General features: G+C 35.6%; 1 protein-coding gene across 14 annotated transcripts in view; it reads right to left on the reverse strand.

The window, feature by feature from the left end:
- Positions 1–23,046, reverse strand: part of MYO5A (myosin VA) — a 4,204,798-nt gene that overhangs the window by 2,664,595 nt on the left and 1,517,157 nt on the right. The window lies entirely within an intron of this gene.

Genomic DNA, 23,046 nt, shown 5'->3' on the forward strand with positions numbered 1-23,046 from the left:
AAATCAGATTCTACAGGACAACACATACCCACGGTCAGTACAATGGATAATACTTTTGTTTTATGATTACATGTTAGCTTATTGCTGTAGCAGTTTATATGCTCCTTCTGTTTCGTTTACTTGCTTATTCTATTTCTTGTAACATGTGGTACATGTTACATATGGAAATAACTATTGTATGCGACTATTACATGCGATGTGGGACATAATTATGTCATACGGTCGCAGGATATTTTACATTTATAATGGTTTTGGTATGGACACAACTGCCCAGCTGTGTACTATCCTCACAATGTGGGACATGTGGTAACCCTGACCATTGGGCTAGACTTAGCTATTGGCAGCGCGCTAACATGATGCGTTTCACTTCCATTTGGTATAACTATCAACACTGCATTAGAATATGGGCACACGGTTTTAAATGTCATTTGTTTGAGGGATGGAGACTCGATATTCGCTAACGTGCATTAGTGTTTGCTTCTTAATTTTGTGTTCGCAAGAACTGTCTTGTATGCTTTGCATATGTTTCAGTATCCACGGACACTGACAGGTGTGATTACTATTGCAGGCCGACTGTAATATTCAGCATTTTAGGTTGCACGTCAACAGCCATTTCCACACCTTCGTGCGGCACTTCGACACGCCCCATGCACTCGCACTCATTTCCTATGCCCGAGGCGGCAGCTCGCCTTCATTAATATGCATATGGCGCTACTGCACCATCTGTACGCCGCACGGTCGGCGCAAGCCTAATACCGGCCTTGCGCCGAGCTTCATGAACCCCAGGGTCTGTTTCCAAAAGGATAGGTGCGCTCTGGTCCAAAGTTTCTCAAAGGTATTGTAATTTATTTAATGAATAAGTGCTTTCATCTACAGTAGGTTCATAGGTGGTTACTGGGCATGCAGCCCTGGAGACCATTAAGAAGCCTAGCCCAAATTTCTAACTGCCCATCAGCACTGTCTGGTTAGGCAACTTGTTCAAGGTCACACAGTAGGCAAATGAAGGCTGAAGGGATCAAACCATGTACCACTGGAAGTAACATTTTTTTTTTGAAAAACTCCTTTTTATTGTATTTTCCACAAATACAAAGTAAGAGTACGAGTACATAATAATAACAGACAATGCAGCATGCATTACATAGAAGAGTAAAGGTAGCCAAACTTTCCAGAGAAAGCATTTAAACATTTGCAAGAAAACACTAAGACTAACAGTTGGCACGATTTCAACATATCTAAGGGTTACACTACAGCAGAGTTTTGGTAAGACGTTGAGTGTTGGGTTAGTATATGTAGGGTACCTTTAATTTCCCAGAATGTAAGAAAAACAAAAGAAGAAATATAAAATAAAAAGAGAAAGAAAAATTATAAGCTAACAAAGGCTAATTAGATATTTACAGTATGTACAATGTTGGATGCCATCCTTATGTTGACATCTCAGAAGTGTGTTTTACGTGTCAATGAAACGACTATTTGTGTTCAGTAACATAAGAGATTTTTATTTATAAAACAGCCACCTGCTTGACATGTAACTTTATGTATTCTGTACACTTAACAAAACTGTCTCTAGGAGAGAATTCCAGTATGTTTGAAAGTACATTCTTTTTTTTAATACTTTTAGTGGCTAGTTTGTGGGAGGAGATATATTTAACTGCCATGTCTTTAAAGTTGCTCCATGAGACGTTTTTATTATTAACCCAGTTTTGGAAATGTAGAATTTAAGTAATGCGCATAATGTAAGATATGCTTACACATTCCATTGACTGAACTAGGAATTATATGCAGAATCATTGTTTCCCAAGAGAGAGTGTTTTTTGTGTAACCAACTTTCTCTAGTTGCATTCGTAGAGAACACCAGAGCTTAGATCTTTTCTCACAGCTGCAGAAGATGTGGAGAATATCCACATCTTCCTTAGAGCAGAAGGGGCACAGTGAGCTTTTTTTGTAGCCAATTTTTTTGAGAACAGCTGGTATAATATGCGTTGTTGTTGATCATCGGTTGTGTGCAGACCTCCCACCCATCCCGAATTACTCGTTTTTTACCAAGCTTTGGGGTCCAAATGAAGGGGTGCCATGATTTCAGAGTGGCACCCCTTCATTTCCGATTTCTTTGCTGCGTTTTTTTTTTGAAATTTCGCGCTGTTGGAGCTGATGTCATCACGTGCGCTATGACGTCAGCTCCGACAGCACTACCAGCCAGTCGGAATTGGGCTCACATCATCATTTCCGGCTGGCTGCGAGCAGGCGGGGGGAAGTGCTGTGTGTTTTGAAAATGCTGCCGAGAGAGGGACTCAGAACTGCTGACTTGTTTCGAGGGAAGAAGCTTTGCTTATGCTGCCTAGAGAGGGATGAGGGACTGCTGGATAAGTGGATATGCTGCCGAGAGGGAGACTTTACTGCCGGGAAGTGCTTTGCCTTGAAAATGCTGCTGAGAGATGGACGTAGAACTGCTGACTTGCTTCTTCTGCTTTGCTTAATGCTGCCGAGAGAGGGACTGCTGAATATGCTGCCAAGAGAGGGACTTTCGCTTCGCTATGCAGGGGAAACAGGTAAGGAAGAAAGTGTGTGTGTTTGCGTGTGTGTGTATTATGTCATGAAACCCTGCCAGAAGCAGTCCTTGTGAAAAAAGGCATGTAATTTTCATCCAGGTCTTCAAAACAATAGCTTTAGCACTGACTGTGCCCAAGATAATTTTAGTTAAAATGGTAGCTTATGTTCTTGTGAAGACAGCACCATAAGAGGAAATAAGACCATTCTCATCTAACGAGTACCCTCTGAGAGAATGTGCGAGTGCGACCTCAACAAGGCGTGGGTACATGAAAACATGCATTCAGAGTGGCTCATGGTAACAGGCATTGCATTGTTGGCTAAACGGAGTAATGGTATTTTGTATTTCAATTTCAAGCTTCATATTCTTCATAAAATAAATGGTAGAAAATTGCTAGAATAAAAGGTTTTGTTTTAAGTTTATAAGATCAGCATTTGAAATGTTTTGGGGCTGTATTCCCCCATTATTGGCTTTGTTCTGTTTATTTGTGCTAAGAGGTTGATTGTGTGAACTGAATTCGCTAAATGATAGCCATTTAAGTTTGTCTTCCTGTCTTTCAGCAAGCTGTTGATTTGGTTTAGTGGTACGTTGTTCTGACTGTAGTGTATTGATACCTTGGTTCAAGACTTGGCAGTGAAATGCATGGTGATAATATTTTATTCAAGCAATGTTTAAAATGCGTCCCTGTTTTTTTGCCTTTTGCCCCCCCCCCAATTAAAAATAAGTGCAAGAAGCTGTGCAACATGCCTATGGCTTACACTACTGTGATATATATATATATATACATATATATATATATATATATATATATATATATATATATAGTGTGTGTGTCTGCATAAGTAGACTATCATGGAAGTGTTCTGAATAAGGCACTTTTGTCATTATTTGTTCATGCATTTTGTTTCATTGCCTACTGGAAAAATGTTTAAACAATAAATTTAAAATGTGCTCTAACTTAAGTCTAACAAGTGTGCTGTATTATACAAGGAATATAATAAAATCAGGAAGGTGTATCAAAGAACGCATGTATGTTTCTTGTTTTGTGTGCAAGGGGCTTCTGATCTGAATACAGCCCAAAGGTAATCTGTGGGTTTCAATGCTGTTTCAGCGAATGAGAGTTTCAAGGGCAGAAAAGTTTTATTGCCGAATCTATTTTCATTGTGAGACAATATTGCTTTGTTTAGCAGCCAGATATCTATTACTGTTTGCGCACTGTGCTATAAAATGTAAAAAATAAAATCCAAATAATCATTGTAGTAAAGCAGTATGCACACATTAGTGTTTATGGTAAATGATGTGAAATCGCCAGGTAATGGGACACTGGAACGGCTACAGGGAGTCTCTGGTGCTATATTTTGGCTCTGTTCTTCAGTCTGCATTTGAAACGTTGTATCCCACAATTCCACTGGAGTAGGCGGAGTTGTGTATGTATGCAAATTTTACATTAATCAGCGTACAGATTTGTACCTATTTTTCATGGGCCTTGTCCAGATTTTTGATATTTCCAGGTTGAGAGGTATGGTTGTGTGTATATGAAGTTTTTGAAAGGTGTAAGTTTTAAGGTATTGTTTATGGCTTCTTGTTTTTGAATTATTGTGATATTGTTATTTAAGTTTTCCCAGTATCTTGAGTAGAGTAGTGCAGATTTGTATTTTAACTCATTTATTAATTTATATGAATTTGAAATAATTTTTTCTTTGGCTGTTAGAGCTTTGATTGTGTTTTGGGTATTTTCTATACTTTGTATTTCTATTTTGTGGTTTGAGTATTTAGGTTAATTATCGATATAATTTGTCAAAGAATGTAATTATAGCAAGCTGGCGTCTTAAATTTTTCTCTTAGTTTATCTAGTGTAGATTCCTTGTGTTGTAGAATATCCCATACTGTTAATTCTCTAATTATTGGGAATGGTTTGGGATCAATAATTTTATTGTTTAACTTAATATTTGGGTTCATATGTATAGGTTGTAACAGTACTAATGAATTCTGCAGATCAATAGATAGGAAAAGAGATTGGAATGCAGTAATGCCATTTTTGATTAGTGGGTGAAGTTTGTAAAATGTTTTTGCTTGGGTTGAAGAAAAGGAACAGCTCTGGGATTTATGTTAGTGGAATTTAGTAAATGTGCCCATATTTTAACCCATATTGGGTACCAAGTCTTTTTTGAACTATCGTATTCCGCAATTTGGATCAACCTGTTTGCTTTAATAATAAGGTAATATAGGCTAAAATCAGGCAACCCCAACCCACCTTTTATTTTTGGTAATGTAAGATTTTTGTAGCTTATTCTTGTTTTAGGGTGCCATAGGAATTTGAAGAGGGCCTTTTCCATTTCTTTAAGTAGTTTTTTGATAGATTGAATTTAGATGAAATAGTATTTTGGGAAAAATATTCATTTTGATAATGGCAGATTTAGACAGAAGAGGGAAGTTTAGGTTTTCCCATCTTAAGATGTCTTGCCTTATTTTTTCCCATGTTTTTAGAAAACTTAAACTATGCATTTCTTTGTAGGTGTGAGAAAAGTTTATGCCTAGGTATTTTAGCTTATAAGTAAAGGTATCTCAACTAGAGGGAAGTATGCTGCATTATGATTTATAGAGTTTAGAGAAAATATGGAGGATTTTGAGGGTTCATTTTGTAATTTGCTACTGTAGAAAATTGTTTCACTGAGGGAAGTATTTTTGTTAAGTCTGTATTTGGGAGTTCAAAGTATAAATTTAGGTAGTCAGCAAAAGCAGATTCTTTTACTATTGTGTTATAGACCTTTGGGAAATGGTGGTAAGTGTTTTGAGAAATATGAAGCAGTAGCGGTTCTAAATATATATTTAACAGGAATGGAGATAGTGGGCAACCTTGGCGAGTTCCGTTTGTAATTTTGATGGGTTTAGAATACCTCTTGTTAATGCTTAGTGTGGTTGTGGCATTGTTGTATATTATCTTGATGGCAGTTATAAATGATGCGGGGAAGTAGAAGTGTGACATTGTTAAGAAAAGGAAATCTTGGTCCACACTATCAAATGCTTTTGAGGCATCTATTTATTGTAAGTGCGTATCTTGGATGATTGTCTTTAGTTAAGAGAGAGATTAGGGTGTCTAACATACAGGGATTATCACTTAGTTGTCTTTTTTTCATAAAGCCCATTTGTTCTGGGGAAATAATTTTGTCCAAGGTTTTTTGTAGTCTGTTAGCTAACAATGAAGACAGTATCTTTATGACTAGATTTATAAGGGCAATGGGCCTGTAGTTCATAGGATTTACCTTGTCTGAACTCAGTTTTGGTATTAAAATCGTCTTCGAATTATTTAAGTATTTGTAAAGCCATATTCTATAACAAAGTTATAGACTTTTAACAATATCGGAGCTAATATGTGGCTAAGTTTTTTGTAGAACATAGCTGTAAATCCGTCAGGACCTGGGGATTTGTTGACCTTTAGTTTTTTAATCGCAATTTTTATTTCACTGATTGTTACAGGACTGTTGTAAGTTATATTGTTCTTCATCCAGTTTTGGAAATTTTAAATTTAAAAACTTATCTTGTAAATTATACAAATATTCATGCTTTTCGGGGTTATAGATCTTGTTGTACATATCTCAGAACAAGTTAATTATCTCATCATTATTATGTAGATTTCTATCTTCATATTGTATTTCTGGGATATTATGGAGAGTTTTTTTATGTTTATCATACTTGCAAGAACCTTAGAAGGGGTTTGTACCCATTCAGAGTAATTAAATAGGAGCTTCAGTTCATTTACTGTGTGTTTATGTAGTTGTATAGAGTAGAGTTCTTTTTGAATATGTTGTAATTTCCTTTCTAGTTCTTGTGAGTGCTGGGTTTGTAATTGTAATTCAATGCTTGTGTATTGCGATTCAAGCAGTCTAATCTTTTCTTGCTCTTGTTTTTTGTACAGTGAAGCTTTCTGTATCAAGATTCCCCTTAAAACAGTTTTGGTGGCTGCCCATTGAATGTCTAATGGAATTTGGCTTTGTGATGAATCTTGGTCCAGGTGTTTTATAGTTTTATCTATTTCCTCAATTAACTCTTTATGGTTTAAAAGGTTATTGTTTAAGTACCAGTTGTGTGGACCTCGCTGTTTATGGAGGTTTTTGTTAAAAGTAATTGTGATTCTGGAGTGATCTGAGATTATTCTATGATTTACAACATAATTTTGACAAAACCTAGTGAGGTTCGAGCGGATCAGGAAATAGTCTATTCTTTACCATACTTTATGTGGAGGGGAATGAAAAGTATATTTGTTAATTGATCTGTCATGATCCAAGTTTATGTAGGGATCGACAAGGTTGTGATTTTTGTATAAGATCATTTAAAGCTGATGTGACTTGGTCTGGTTATTTTCTGTTTTTATTAGAGCTATCAGTTAGTGGGTCAATTAGGCAATTCCGATCCCCCCTATATTGATAGAATGATTGGGAAAGTTTACGAGCAGGTTATATATTTCATATAAAAAGAAATGCTGACTTGAACATGGGCCGTATATATATTGAGGAAGAGAGTACTGTGTTTTGTTTGTGGACGCGTGCTAGTGAAAAACACCTTTCCTTTTGTATCATAGTTGCTATTAGTTATGTTCTCTTGAAAGGATTCTTTGATAATAATAGCTGTTCCTTTTGTAGCAGAGCTGTCCCCTGATGAAATAATTTGCTTGATCCATTTTCTTGTGCTAATTTGTAACTATTGTTCTTTAAGTGTGTTTCTTGTAAGAATATGATATTAGAGTTAGCTTGCTACATTAAGTGTAGGATTAGCTTTAGCTTTTTACTATTACCTAACCCATTAACATTCCAAGTATCAACTATAAATATGACACAGCAACACCACCAAAGCGATTAACTTTCCTGCAACTCGTAGCACAAATAACAGTACAAAGAACAACCACATGCAGGTAAAGACAAAGGCTGTATGTTTCCAGGCTCCAAAATTTCCACTCCAACGAAAATAATACTCCAGTGATAAAAATTGATCCTTTATTTAACCGCTAGCACAGTAAGCGCTTTCACCTTCTCGGCTTTATCAAACTACAATGTGCCATTAAAACAAATAGTATTTAAATACACTTCATTCAAATATCATTGGTTCTCATAACCATCTTGTAAAATTACATCACAACCATTTAAATAATTTATTCAATACTTTTAAAGTCCTAAAACTATTTAAAAATATTTAATAATAAAAATAAAAATAAATAACTTTTTAAAAACATTTCAAACCAAACAAACAGAACATACACAATATAAAACCACAAGTCTTATGGTCTATATATTCTTTTGTTTTTAAGTATGGGCTTCATTTGAATTCTATCATTCATACCAGGGGTTCTATCTGCCCTTAACCTAATAATCCATTTAAGTTCACACTCTAACAGATATGCATCTAAATCCCCCCCTCTCATACTGGGTTTTACTTCTTGTATTACACTAAAACAAAAGTCATGCTCTGCTCCCATTTGTTTAATATGCTTCGCTAGAGCATTATTTTCAGCACCTGTCCTAATTGCATACATATGTTCCCGTATGCGTTCCCTGAGCTGTCTACATGTTTTACCTACGTAGAAACTTGCACAGGAAACGCATCGGGCAAGATAAACAACATTTGTACTTGTACATTTTGTATTAGTTTTAAAGGTATATTCTGCCTGCGTAATTGGATGATGGAAAACTGATCTAACATCTATATACACGCACTGTTTACATTGACCACAAGTAACCGTATTCCTATCATCTATATTCACTATTGGCCTTTGGATTAATGGTTTATTGCACAATTTCATTTTCAAGTTCTGTTTGTTTTTAAAAGTGAACCTAGGGGTCTCTCCCACTAGCTCATGTAGATCATCCTCTAGGCTTAACACTTGCCAGTGCTGTTTAATGATGCCAGTTATCTTACTTACATCTCTTGTAAAATATAGAGGCATTCTAAGTACTTCTTGTGTTACCTTCTGATTTTGTCTCACATGGCTATCCCATTCGGAGAAATATGGTTTTGCTATTCCATCTCTGTGCGTCTCCATTTCTTTCATATACTTATTTATATCATTAAAGTTGTACCCTCTCTCTAAAAGCCTGTTCCTTAATTCTAAAGTTTCCAAAGAATATCTCTGTGCACATGGATTTAATCTTGAGGCTCTCATTAGCTGTCCTTTAACAATATTATCAAATACATATCTTGGGTGCATAGAGCGTCTGTGTAATAAATTGTTCCTAAAGCAAGGTTTTCTATAAATAGAGGTATTCAAAAGTCCATTAGTCATTCTATTAATCTTCACATCTAGATAAGAGATTTCTACTCTAGAAAAATTCATAGTAAACTTAAGGTAACTCGTAACACTATTAATTTTCTCTTCAAACTGTAACAATGAGGATTCATTTCCCTTCCAAACGAGGAAGAGATCATCCACAAAGCGCCTATAATACCCGACATTATTCCTAAAATCATCTATCTGGAATAAAACTTCTTGTTCCCAGTCCGCCATCACTAAATTGGCGTAGCTATTGGCACATGAAGTGCCCATAGCTACGCCATCCTTCTGTATATACATATCCTCTCCAAAAAGGAATATGTTATTATCAAGCACTATTTCTATAAGGAGAGTCAGTATATCTATAAAAGTTTCATCATAGTTACTATTTTTCTTTAAATAACTCTGGCATCTAACTATACCTTCCACATTAGGAATAACTGTAAATAGGCTAACTACATCTAGTGTTACTAAAATAAATTCTTCAAAGTCACCTACTTGTTTCATATACTCATATAATTCAATTAAGAACTGTTTACTATCTCTTAGGACATATTTATTTTCATCGACCAATGGTCTCAAGAAAAATTCCACTAAAATAGAACATGGTTCTGTTAACAAACCTTGCCCTGCTACAATGGGGCGCATCGGTGGGTCAACTAATGATTTATGTACCTTCGGGAGGCCTTTAATCTCAGGTAATCTAGGATTGCCTACTTTTAGGTACATACACAAGTGCTCTGGTATCAACTTACTTTGATATAAATCATTTATCATATCATGGACTTGGAATACCTTACTACATATTTCAGTTAAACTTATCACACTATAAAATCCTTCATCACTTAACATCCTTTTCATACTTTTAATATAGCTTTCTTTATCTAGGACTACTACAGGTCCTCCTTTATCTGAGGGTCTAATTACTATAGTATCATCTCCCACAAAGGCCAATAGTGAATATAGATGATAGGAATACGGTTACTTGTGGTCAATGTAAACAGTGCGTGTATATAGATGTTAGATCAGTTTTCCATCATCCAATTACGCAGGCAGAATATACCTTTAAAACTAATACAAAATGTACAAGTACAAATGTTGTTTATCTTGCCTGATGCGTTTCCTGTGCAAGTTTCTACGTAGGTAAAACATGTAGACAGCTCAGGGAACGCATACGGGAACATATATATGCAATTAGGACAGGTGCTGAAAATAATGCTCCAGCGAAGCATATTAAACAAATGGGAGCAGAGCATGACTTTTGTTTTAGTGTAATACAAGAAGTAAAACCCAGTATGAGAGGGGGGGATTTAGATGCATATCTGTTAGAGTGTGAACTTAAATGGATTATTAGGTTAAGGGCAGATAGAACCCCTGGTATGAATGATAGAATTCAAATGAAGCCCATACTTAAAAACAAAAGAATATATAGACCATAAGACTTGTGGTTTTATATTGTGTATGTTCTGTTTGTTTGGTTTGAAATGTTTTTAAAAAGTTATTTATTTTTATTTTTATTATTAAATATTTTTAAATAGTTTTAGGACTTAAAGTATTGAATAAATTATTTAAATGGTTGTGATGTAATTTTACAAGATGGTTATGAGAACCAATGATATTTGAATGAAGTGTATTTAAATACTATTTGTTTTAATGGCACATTGTAGTTTGATAAAGCCGAGAAGGTGAAAGCGCTTACTGTGCTAGCGGTTAAATAAAGGATCAATTTTTATCACTGGAGTATTATTTTCGTTGGAGTGGAAATTTTGGAGCCTGGAAACATACAGCCTTTGTCTTTACCTGCATGTGGTTGTTCTATGTACTGTTATTTGTGCTACGAGTTGCAGGAAAGTTAATCGCTTTGGTGGTGTTGCTGTGTCAATTCATTAACATTATACGTATTGGCCACCAGAGGGAGATCGCTGTAATGGAGTCAAGTATTAATTTGGAGCTGCCGTACAGACCTGAAGAACCGGAACTGATGGGGCGGAAGCTAACACGCTTCCAAGAGTGTCTGGACTCTGAGGAGAACTTGCTGTTGGCGTTTGAACCGGATCCGTTATTGGATGAAGGAGAGAGTAATGCGAACCTAGGAATGGACTTAGAGGATAGAACTGGATTTTATGAGGCTGAAAAAGCTGCAGCTGCAACGCCAGCATTTTTGAGGCTTGCATCTCTAAACGCGTAGTACCTAGGGGGCTACGCGTCTTCAAGATGCCAACGTCAGGTAACAGCTTCCCTGAGTTGCTACAGAAGTGGCAACAGTTAAATTTGAACCTTAGTTTTAGCTATATGGAACTTTTAAATGAATTCCATTCTACTGAAGAAGTAGAATTACGTAGTAAAGTGAACGAACAGTATGAATGTATTTCAGTTAAATACAAAGGTTCAAAAGTTAATATGGGACTTGAAAAAATGCTGGACAATGTTAAGTTGTATGAAAAGCGCTTGTTAGAACAAAAGCGCAGCAAGTTACATAGAGACATTAATGATTTCAAAAATGGCCAAGTGGTCACTTGGCCACGTGATAATATAATAGGAAATAATGGTAGAAACATAAGAAATTATAGAAATAATGATTCAGCATTGAGAACTGAACTGAATGCAGTGAACGATTTTGTACATAGGAATCTTGATATGAATGTAATAGACAGCAATGATGATGTGCCTGTTAACTCAGTCGATATGCATGAATTGAATAATGAAAATAGAACTGATATTATGAATACAAGTTCAGGATTTAGTAGTGTTGGTGCGAGAGTTATTAATAGCACCTCAGATGATGTAAGTGGAGTAAATATTTTACCTAAAGAAAAGAATAAAGAGGAGCAAGTAGTTAGAAGGAAAGTCACACATACTAGTAATATATATCCTTCAAACAGTAAGAACCCTCCCACTTCACTTGAGAATAGGCCTGTTATGCCTGCCCCTTTCCCCATAGCCACCAAAACATATTTTGGGAGACAGAGATCACAGAGCAGGGGCAGAAACAAAAGGAAAGGTTCGGGGGGGGGGAGCACACGGGTCCAACTCTCAAAAAGATGTGGGAGAAGGTAGGAGATCCTTAGTAATTAATTTGTCAAAAAGAGTGTTAACAATATATGAAGAGAAAGTTCTGAGTAAGGGTCTAAGCTTTATTCCCACATGTGACAGTAATATTACCGACTCTATTATAGACTTGAAAATGTTCCTACGTAAATTGCAGTTGAAAATGGATTATGGAGGGACTAATAACAATGAAGTAGGGTTAGAAAGGTTTCGTCCCAATAGTTCATATATACCAATATTACACCCTTTATTGGAGACATTTTACAAGTTAGTAGAGAATGATATGTATAGATATTATAATAGGAACAAGCAAGATGGTAAAAAAGCCAGATATAATTTGACGTATTTACAAAGAAGAGCAATGAATGACCTAGTGGGAGATGATACTATAGTAATTAGACCCTCAGATAAAGGAGGACCTGTAGTAGTCCTAGATAAAGAAAGCTATATTAAAAGTATGAAAAGGATGTTAAGTGATGAAGGATTTTATAGTGTGATAAGTTTAACTGAAATATGTAGTAAGGTATTCCAAGTCCATGATATGATAGATGATTTATATCAAAGTAAGTTGATACCAGAGCACTTATGTATGTACCTAAAAGTAGGCAATCCTAGATTACCTGAGATTAAAGGCCTCCCGAAGGTACATAAATCATTAGTTGACCCACCAATGCGCCCCATTGTAGCAGGGCAAGGTTGGTTAACAGAACCATGTTCTATTTTAGTGGAATTTTTCTTGAGACCATTGGTCGATGAAAATAAATATGTCCTAAGAGATAGTAAACAGTTCTTAATTGAATTATATGAGTATATGAAACAAGTAGGTGACTTTGAAGAATTTATTTTAGTAACACTAGATGTAGTTAGCCTATTTACAGTTATTCCTAATGTGGAAGGTATAGTTAGATGCCAGAGTTATTTAAAGAAAAATAGTAACTATGATGAAACTTTTATAGATATACTGACTCTCCTTATAGAAATAGTGCTTGATAATAACATATTCCTTTTTGGAGAGGATATGTATATACAGAAGGATGGCGTAGCAATGGGCACTTCATGTGCCAATAGCTACGCCAATTTAGTGATGGTGGACTGGGAACAAGAAGTTTTATTCCAGATAGATGATTTTAGGAATAATGTCGGGTATTATAGGCGCTTTGTGGATGATCTCTTCCTCATTTGGAAGGGAAATGAATCCTCATTGTTACAGTTTGAAGAGAAAATTAATAGTGTTACGAGTTACCTTAAGTTTACTATGAATTTTTCTAGAGTAGAAATCTCTTATCTAGATGTGAAGATTAATAGAATGACTAATGGACTTTTGAATACCTCTATTTATAGAAAACCTTGCTTTAGGAACAATTTATTACACAGACGCTCTATGCACCCAAGATATGTATTTGATAATATTGTTAAAGGACAGCTAATGAGAGCCTCAAGATTAAATCCATGTGCACAGAGATATTCTTTGGAAACTTTAGAATTAAGGAACAGGCTTTTAGAGAGGGTACAACTTTAATGATATAAATAAGTATATGAAAGAAATGGAGGCACAGAGATGGAATAGCAAAACCATATTTCTCCGAATGGGATAGCCATGTGAGACAAAATCAGAAGGTAACACAAGAAGTACTTAGAATGCCTCTATATTTTACAAGAGATGTAAGTAAGATAACTGGCATCATTAAACAGCACTGGCAAGTGTTAAGCCTAGAGGATGATCTACATGAGCTAGTGGGAGAGACCCCTAGGTTCACTTTTAAAAACAAACAGAACTTGAAAATGAAATTGTGCAATAAACCATTAATCCAAAGGCCAATAGTGAATATAGATGATAGGAATACGGTTACTTGTGGTCAATGTAAACAGTGCGTGTATATAGATGTTAGATCAGTTTTCCATCATCCAATTACGCAGGCAGAATATACCTTTAAAACTAATACAAAATGTACAAGTACAAATGTTGTTCATCTTGCCCGATGCGTTTCCTGTGCAAGTTTCTACGTAGGTAAAACATGTAGACAGCTCAGGAGCACCGGAACATATATATGCAATTAGGACAGGTGCTGAAAATAATGCTCTAGCGAAGCATATTAAACAAATGGGAGCAGAGCATGACTTTTGTTTTAGTGTAATACAAGAAGTAAAACCCAGTATGAGAGGGGGGGATTTAGATGCATATCTGTTAGAGTGTGAACTTAAATGGATTATTAGGTTAAGGGCAGATAGAACCCCTGGTATGAATGATAGAATTCAAATGAAGCCCATACTTAAAAACAAAAGAATATATAGACCATAAGACTTGTGGTTTTATATTGTGTATGTTCTGTTTGTTTGGTTTGAAATGTTTTTAAAAAGTTATTTATTTTTATTTTTATTATTAAATATTTTTAAATAGTTTTAGGACTTTAAAAGTATTGAATAAATTATTTAAATGGTTGTGATGTAATTTTACAAGATGGTTATGAGAACCAATGATATTTGAATGAAGTGTATTTAAATACTATTTGTTTTAATGGCACATTGTAGTTTGATAAAGCCGAGAAGGTGAAAGCGCTTACTGTGCTAGCGGTTAAATAAAGGATCAATTTTTATCACTGGAGTATTATTTTCGTTGGAGTGGAAATTTTGGAGCCTGGAAACATACAGCCTTTGTCTTTACCTGCATGTGGTTGTTCTATGTACTGTTATTTCAACTATAAATATGCTTAGCTATATATTGCTTGTATACAGATAAAAGAGTGGCCTTAGGTTACTTTTATTGTTGTAATGACTTGTGTGATTTTTGTGGTGAAGAAGAAAATTATTGGGTAGCTTATATTTGAACAGGATGACTTCCAACCTTTTAACCCCCCCCCCCCCGTGCCTGTCCACCTATCTCCCATCTTTTTTTGCGGTATTATACTTTATAGTTCGTGTGTAGTTTAAATACCATCTAGGAGAGCTGTTATAGTTTTGGTAAGTGGAGATATTAACTAGGAACATTACTTTGTTCCAAGTGACGCTATTCATGCCAGACATGCAATTGCATGCTCCTTAGTGGAGTGTATACTTTTAAAACATGTTGGGACTATTTACTGATTATTTTACAATAGTGTGAAGTAACTTTATAGGAGAAAAGAACAAAAAAAATTTTACAAAACCTGCATTATGATCTCACTAATTAGTTTTTATGACTAGCTTCCATTTGAGGATTGTTTGTAAGAAAGCCATTTAAAACGTTTACAACCCCCTTTTATTTTAAATAGAGAAACTTGCTTGTGCAGTTAGACTAAAACTATCTAAATAGACTGAAGTTATGTTAACGTAATTCAAAAACAAATGAAGGGAACAAAACTTAGCTTTTGCAATTGTTAAACTACTTTTAAACATAGTGTTAAATGTGCACATTACACCTAATGCAATTCAAGCAGACCAAGTAACCACATTGCAACTGCAATGAACTACTACATGAACAACATTTGCTTAATGACCATGCTTGAACTGTAAATCTTCTTACTAATACATCCACATTATTGGATAACCTCATATATGTAAAGCATGGAGACATTAATTTAACATTACTTTTAAGAGTTGAATAACCTCATATATGTAAAGCATGGAGACGTTAATTTAACATTACTTTTAAGAGTTAGAGATGAACATTCATTTCTTTTAACTTTTTTTTTTTATTGAAAAGAAATAACTTGCTAAATCGACATGCAATGTCCCCTGTATAGGGTAGCTTACTGACTATGCTTAGTACTAAAGAGCTTAACATACCTAACACACAGACAGAAGGAAATACTAAACTAGATGTTATACTGAAGACTTTCAACAATTTGTAGTATTCTAAGCAAACACGTCTTTAATGCAAAGTTAGGTATACAAACATTCTTCTTTGTCATTACCCTTTTGACAGTTACTGGATAAACTTACAATATAGCACAGAAAGACTTTTTAGAAAGTTGTAACACTATAAGGTAGAACTGCAGTTTCTTAGACATTTGCCTAGCACTTGTTTGGAATCCTTTAATTTTACTTGTAAAAGTCTTGTTTTGTTACTTTAAGAGGCTTTTTTTCACAAGCTTTCTTATTTTCGTTGATTCAGATGGTTTTTGGCACTGAACATTAAGCCTTGTGGTTCCCAGTAGTGCTTTGCGGCTCCTGACCTTCAAAGGAAGTTGTCATTTGACCTCCAACACTTCTTGGATCTGGGTATTGTTACTTCCGGTTTTCGCTCGCACATACAGCTCTCCGGACCTTCAAAAGTGGTATAATTATTTTATTCAAGCTTGTTTGGATAATTTCTGTGCCTGGAAATGTTTAATATATTCTTTTCTTGCTTCGTTTTCGTTAATTCATGATTTTCGGCTATACAGTATATTTAGGTTTATGGAGTGACTGTGTAGAGCTTGTGTAGACTTCTTTTACAGTTAGATATAGCTTTAATGAGGAGTTTTACAGTTTGCAAAGTGTTTAGAGGTAAAAAGGTTGATTTTACATAGTGCTGCCTTTGCTATGTGTTTTGTGACCACAGACATTTGGCCGTGACATTTGCTGTTAATACATCATGTTTTGTAACCAGAATGCAGGGGCTAAATATTCACATATGCAGAACGTTATATCAAAATTATTATAGCCTTACCTTAAAGCATAGCTTTTAAAAAAGCTGATTTAAGCTATAGTTTGTCGGCTGTGTTGCTGTGTTAATTCTTTTGCTTCAGGGGTATCTCCAAATACTTTGATGAAGGCGGTTTTAGCTTCGGTTTTATTTTGAACGCAGTATTTTTTTTATTATTGTAGCTGAACATAAGTTTTGCAGGGTAACGCATTTGGAATCTGATATTTTTCTTTATTAGATAAGAACAGAAAGGGGTGAGTTCTTGACTTTCTTGCTTGATGGGCAGAGGTAGGTCTTATGTGATGCTTATTTTATGGCCCCTCCATGTTATGTTTCTTTTCTGTTTAGCAGCCGTTAAGATCATAAAGTTGTGTGCTGCATTTAATATTTTTACATAGATTTGTCTTGGTAGAGTTTCATCCTGTGTTCTCCGAAGAGATCTGTGTGCACGTTCAATGATCACTTCTTTTGCTATATTCTTATTTTCAACAGTCGTTTCCACAATCTCTTTAATTACTGTATTCAGTTGGGTTTGGTCAAACACTTCAAATACCCCTCTTACAATTATATTGTTCCTTCTACTTCTTGCTTCAAGGTCTATCATTTTTGAGTGGAGTTCTCATATGGTCTGTTCGTTGGTTTTAATTGTAGTCTTCAGGGCTTTGATTTCAGATGAGTTTTCCTCAGTCTTTGTTTCATTTAAGGTTACTCTAGCTGCAATTTGTTCCACTGCTGTTTCCCACAGAACTAAGCTTTTCAGAAAACTCACGGATGTCATTCTGGAGTTGTTGTAGGGCTGTTTTTATATCTTCTACTGAATATGAATTTTCACTTTTTGCTCTCAAAGAAGCTTTATCAGTTTCCTGTTGTGACTTAGATATTTTCTGTCTCTTACTTACTGTGTCCTTTTCAGGAGTCACAATTGCAGATAATCTTGATTTGAGCATTTGTATTTCCATCAGTTCCTTACTTTGATCCTGGGTGCTAGCCATAGTGAATTTTCTTTTTGTTTTGAAGTCTTTTTCAGATGCTGCTGAACTGTAGAATTGAGCAGGCCTTGCCACATGGTCTCAGTCACTGCTTCGCTGCTGGTTTAGAAGGTACTTTAAAAGTTCAATATTAACTTTATATTCTTAGATAAAACTGTTTCCTTGCTTCTCAGATGTTGTTTTTTCCAGGTTTGTGCAGATTTTACCTTTTAGCCATAGGATGTTTAAGCTTTGTTGCAGATTAAACTTTTGATTTATGGAGCTGCAGCATAATGCATGTCTAGTTGTCAGTGGCCATCTTTAACAGCTCACAACCTTAATCCTCTTCAGCAACTGCCAGAGGTATAATGCATATATCTAATTCTCCGATATAATGTTTATTCCACAAAACCACTTTTATTGCTGTCCCAGCTTGTCATCGGCTCACCTACATCATTATATTTGGGGAAAAGTAGTGAAAAAAACACTTCATCCTTTTTAGACCTAGAATATTGATCTACATGAGCAAAAAGAAAACTGAAAAAAGGCAAACTGTCATGAGTTCCCTCCCCCGAAAAAGATTATGTGATATTATAACAAATTACAGTTAAATTGAAAAACTCAATCCTTTATCACCTAACCCACTATGGCCAAGAAAAATTAATTTTTCTGCAGATGGGTTAATGTCTCCCAATAACTCCATCCTATCCTTAAGGTACGCGTCTCCAACATTGAAATTCCTTTGAGTAAAATGAAAAAAAAAATCCTCCTTTCCTAGCACTGCAATCCCAATCAGAACAAAATGCATTTTTCTCACACAATGATACAGGAAATCTCAATTTGCAATATCCCTTGCATTTAGTACAAAACAGTCAGGACAGCTGAATTTAATATTACATGTCATGACCGTAATAATGTTTTTCAAATAAAAATGTACAGAACAGAAGTCCCACATTACTCCACTTGTCTGACTTAAAAATAAAAAAAATCTGTTGATCTACATGGACACTTTCAGACTCACACCAGAAGCTCTTCCTAGTTAAATGGCTTGTTTAGAGTTAAACCGTAGGATAATTAAGGCTAAGAGGATCAAACACTGAGCTAAATGTACACAATCTTTCCTGGAAGATAAAACAATAAAATTAGCAAAATGCAAACAGCAGCAGATGCCACCTGAAGAAATGAAAAATTAATATTTTCTTTTCCCTGCTAACTCTTGTTTTCAACTCAAAGATAAGTCTGTTCTGAGAAATAATAACAGAATTAGTGACAGAAAGACTGAGAGACAAGAGGCTTTTACAAAGACATCCATACTAGGAAGCGTTACCTATGACTAATGGATCACAGAGACATCAGACCTCATCAGCATTACTTATTACAGTGCAGCTGAAGTATCCTAAATAACCATCTACAGCAATACAGCCATTAAAAACAGGAGTCAAGTCTTTCAAACTCTTGCAGGTACTATTGTCCAGTGGTTAAGGTAATGGGGTGTGAAGCTGCAGACGCGGCTTTGAATCTAATCTGCTCCAGTATGCAGACAGCACATGCCTGCGCTTTTATATTTCCCTTGAAAAGGAGCACAACTATTCCAATGAGCTCACTAATTATCAATCAAAGAATCAAAAAATAGACAAATAACCAAGACAATACATCAACAGATAAAACTACAGATCTATTTTACATCAAGAGTTTAAACAGCCAATACCTCTAATTGGAGCTCTTTCCCCTTTTCTGTCACATCATCTTTTTATACCTCATTCATACCTCTCAACTGTACTGAATTCCTAGGAGTTTCCTGGTTTTGAGGCTAAAATAATGGGGTGCCACAAATTTCTGATTGGCCTCTTGAAATGACGATTTTTTTTTTTTATTTACAATTTTTAGTTAATGCCTGGTGGCTAGACCTGTCGCGGTGGTTCTTCCACACCTCACACACATTCACACCAATGGAAGTGGAAACTGGAGCACTGACGTGAACACAGGGAGGGCATACAGATTCCAAACAGAAAGCTCTGCTGTTGAAAACAGTACTGGGGAATAGTTTACTGTAAAGTGACAATGCTATCCACTATGCCACTGTGTTACCTCCTTTGATGGAAGCCATATACTAAATCAAAAAGAAAAACATCCATAATTGATATAAGTGGCTTAATTCAAATGATAATCGTACTGTGAGCCATCTTCCACTCAGAATGTAAATAATTCTGATCAGGAAGCAATGTGTAATTTTTTTCAATGGCATAAAACAACTCTTGTTAAAATAAATAAATACAAAGGTTTACTATCATTTTGTCGAGTTCACTGTAGGTGAATTATGGTTTCTACGAAACGTAAAAATGAAATTCACTACAGCGAATGACAAAAATCCCAAACCCGGAAGTGGCGAATGTTTGAATTCAACATAATTCAAACATTCACCACACTTCCAGGAACAGCACTACTGTGGGTTGCACCCCCCACACGCCCTGCTACTTACATACACAAACTCCGGGATTGCACTACAGTGAGGGAAAGAGTGCATTTCCCAATCCCCACTATAGTGCGATCTGCATCAAAATGTCGAAATTCACAACAGCGAATGCTGTACTGCATTCACTGTTGTAAGTTTCAACATTGTGGTATTCGTTTTTTCAATTCTGCCAAACAACAGTTTTGCACTAATGTCAATCGCACGAAGTGCGATCGACAAAATGATAGTAAACCAATACAAATACCACCAAGGAAATGAATGCATTGAAATAGTGCATAAAATACTTCTGATAAAGGGACAATCCCAGAGTTTTAAATTCGGGACCGAGAGAAACTTCTCCCGAGACCTCCTACTTGTTCCACCAACTCTACTTCATATGCAACCCTATTTTCTTCCCCACTAATGAACATAATAAACAGTATTCAGTTCCTGTCCTAACTTTCAGTCCCAGTCACTTAATGAGAAGCAAAAAGGATATGAGGATTATTTTTCCTTGTGTTTTAAGCAGAACTCCATACATCAGCACAACTCTATTACTGTTTTATTTATTTTTATTCCCTTTAATTCCCATCAGACAAGTCCTAAGACTAAGTCAAAACCATAAATTTGAATTGTTCAGCTGTCTCTTTTTTTTATAAGTTACTCTGCATATCGTGCATACTAAGTCTGAGATTGCAGTGTATCGGCATATTCCTCTTACTCCACAGTAGAGTAATCTCAGAATTAGTATGTATGTCAGCTGTTCTCTAAATCCCCATTGTAACAGTGAATTTTGGACTTCACTGATTGAAATAAATTACTTGTCTGTGCATGGGGTTAGAATGTAGACATGTTTTACTTAAATCACTTGTCTGTGCATGGGGTTGGAATGTAGACATGTTTTACTTAGATTCGAAACAGACCTGAAAACCCAAAGGGGAATTGCAGTTTCCCCAATGTCTTGCATGTTCGCATATGCTTGTGAAGATTCTTGTGGGTGTGCAGATATACTTGTTCAGATGCTTGCCAGTGTGTGGATGTGCGTGTACGCAAATGTGTGTGTAGGGTGTACGGATGTCTGTGCATGCGTATGGATAGGTGTGAGTGTGCAAGTGTGCCTGCGGGTGTGCGGATGTGTGTGTATGCAAGTGTATGTGTATGCAATTGTGCATGGGAAAGAGAAAGAGAAAGAAAGAAGGGGGACTGTGTGTGTGTGTGCATGTGTGGAGAGAGGGAAAGGAGGGCATTCTAGAACTTTTTTTTCTAGCTTACTTCAGTTACTTGCCAAGCAATTTTGGATAAGAATAACATGAGTATAAGAGAATAAATGAACTAACCTGCACTACATTACGTCTAGCAGTTAGTGCAGCGGATTAACATTTCAAACAGTTAATTAGCTCCTTCCTGTAAAAGGCAATGGAGCAGAAACACATACATGCAGAAAAATAAACTGTGTTATCATTTGAATATATTTACAAAAATAAATAAATAGAATGCTGGATCATTAGCATAACAGGGTCAGTGCACTTGTTAGTTGATGAGAAAGTTAGCAGATTTTGTTGCTGTGTCTGTGGATTCAGGGACTGAATTACTATATAAATTTTGGACTAATCAGTGAACACTGTTAGAAAACTTAGTGACTGCAAATACAAGTAATGGTGATTCGTTTTACTGATTGCTGTTTGCTTGATCAGTACTAGTTCAACAGTTAGCTGGCAGGGTGAATGAATGGTTTTGAATATCTTCCTTGGGTGGCTGCTTGACTGTGCTGTTAAGTATATGGTGAATTTGTTACTTGCATCACTGATAGCACAGTAAGATAATTGAATTACTGAGTGGGTGGGAAGAAAAAATGGTTCCTTAGTTACTAATTTCAGTTTTTAATTGATTTTTCTTAGGAGGTAAGTAGTTGAATGTTTTATTGGTTAACTTCTCAGTATCCATTTGTAAAGAGTTGCTTTTAGTGAACCTGAATAATCAACCCTGATGAGCTGACTCTGATAGCACTGAAAATGTTTACCTGCCCAGACGTTTTACTATTGTGAAGCTAGGTATGTTAGCATAAGAATACAGAGTGAATCCCTCTGAATGGAAGGTGGTGTGGAGAGCACGACCTTCATGTTAAAATTTGCTGATGAACACCTCTTCATTTAAGCTCATTATTTCAAATGCAAATGTTGTTTTAAAGTGACACTTCATGAAACATATCCAGTTTTTCTTTGTAGCTAGGAAGTTACTGTGCAGAAAATGCATGTTGATGCTATCCCACAATTCCACTGGAGTGGGTGAGGTTACATATTCGCATACACACATTTTATGTTAATCAGCATCCTGATTTTTGGCTAGTTGTACCTATTTTTCGCTGGTCTTTGTCCAGATTTTTGATGTTTCCAGGTTGAGAGGTATGCTCATGATGTTGCTCAGCCTTTATTTAGACCAGCAATACTTTTTACTTTCACAAAATAATGTAATGCAGTTCAGGGGTTATGTAACATATAAAAATATATACTAGAAGGAGTTTTTGCCAATGCTGATGTATGCAATATGCAAAACTAAACCTAATGAATTTTCATTTACCACCAGACCAAAAGGAAGCCATTAACTTCAATGCAATTAAACAAATAACCCAAATGGTGAACAATACATACTACCTTTTAGACACAAATGTCATTCTTCAAAAAGCAGTTGTGATGACTAGTAAGTTTGTCATGGTTTTGGCAACCGGGGCTTAGGACAGAAACCATGCATTTCAGATACTATCATTTCCTTGCATTCAAACTACTAGCTCATTCAATACGTAACACGTGATTAACATCACTGTCAAACCCAGAAATGTTTAACAAAATGTGAAAACATTACAGACATGTAATCCATTTGTAAATAGTGTCAAATGAAGTTCAAAATGGCAATTGAAGTACAATATTTTCAAAACATTCATTTAAAAACAACCAGTTCTGTTCAGGGTTATAACTAAAAACACACACAAAAACTCAACTACATGGTGTTCTTTTTAAATGATGTGGCATAAAAATGACAGAATAAAATAAATGTGTCTCATTATTTAAGAGGCTGTTGTTCCCACTGCCTTTATGGTAGCTTCACAGGTTCATAGATTAGTAATAAGCTAACTGCCCTTGGGAGCCATGTTAAACTTAGCCAATTATCCCT

The sequence above is a fragment of the Protopterus annectens genome, chromosome 7.part1 (genome assembly GCF_019279795.1).
Source record: "Protopterus annectens isolate FY-2018-M chromosome 7.part1, PAN1.0, whole genome shotgun sequence".
NCBI classification, from domain to species: Eukaryota; Metazoa; Chordata; order Ceratodontiformes; family Protopteridae; genus Protopterus; species Protopterus annectens.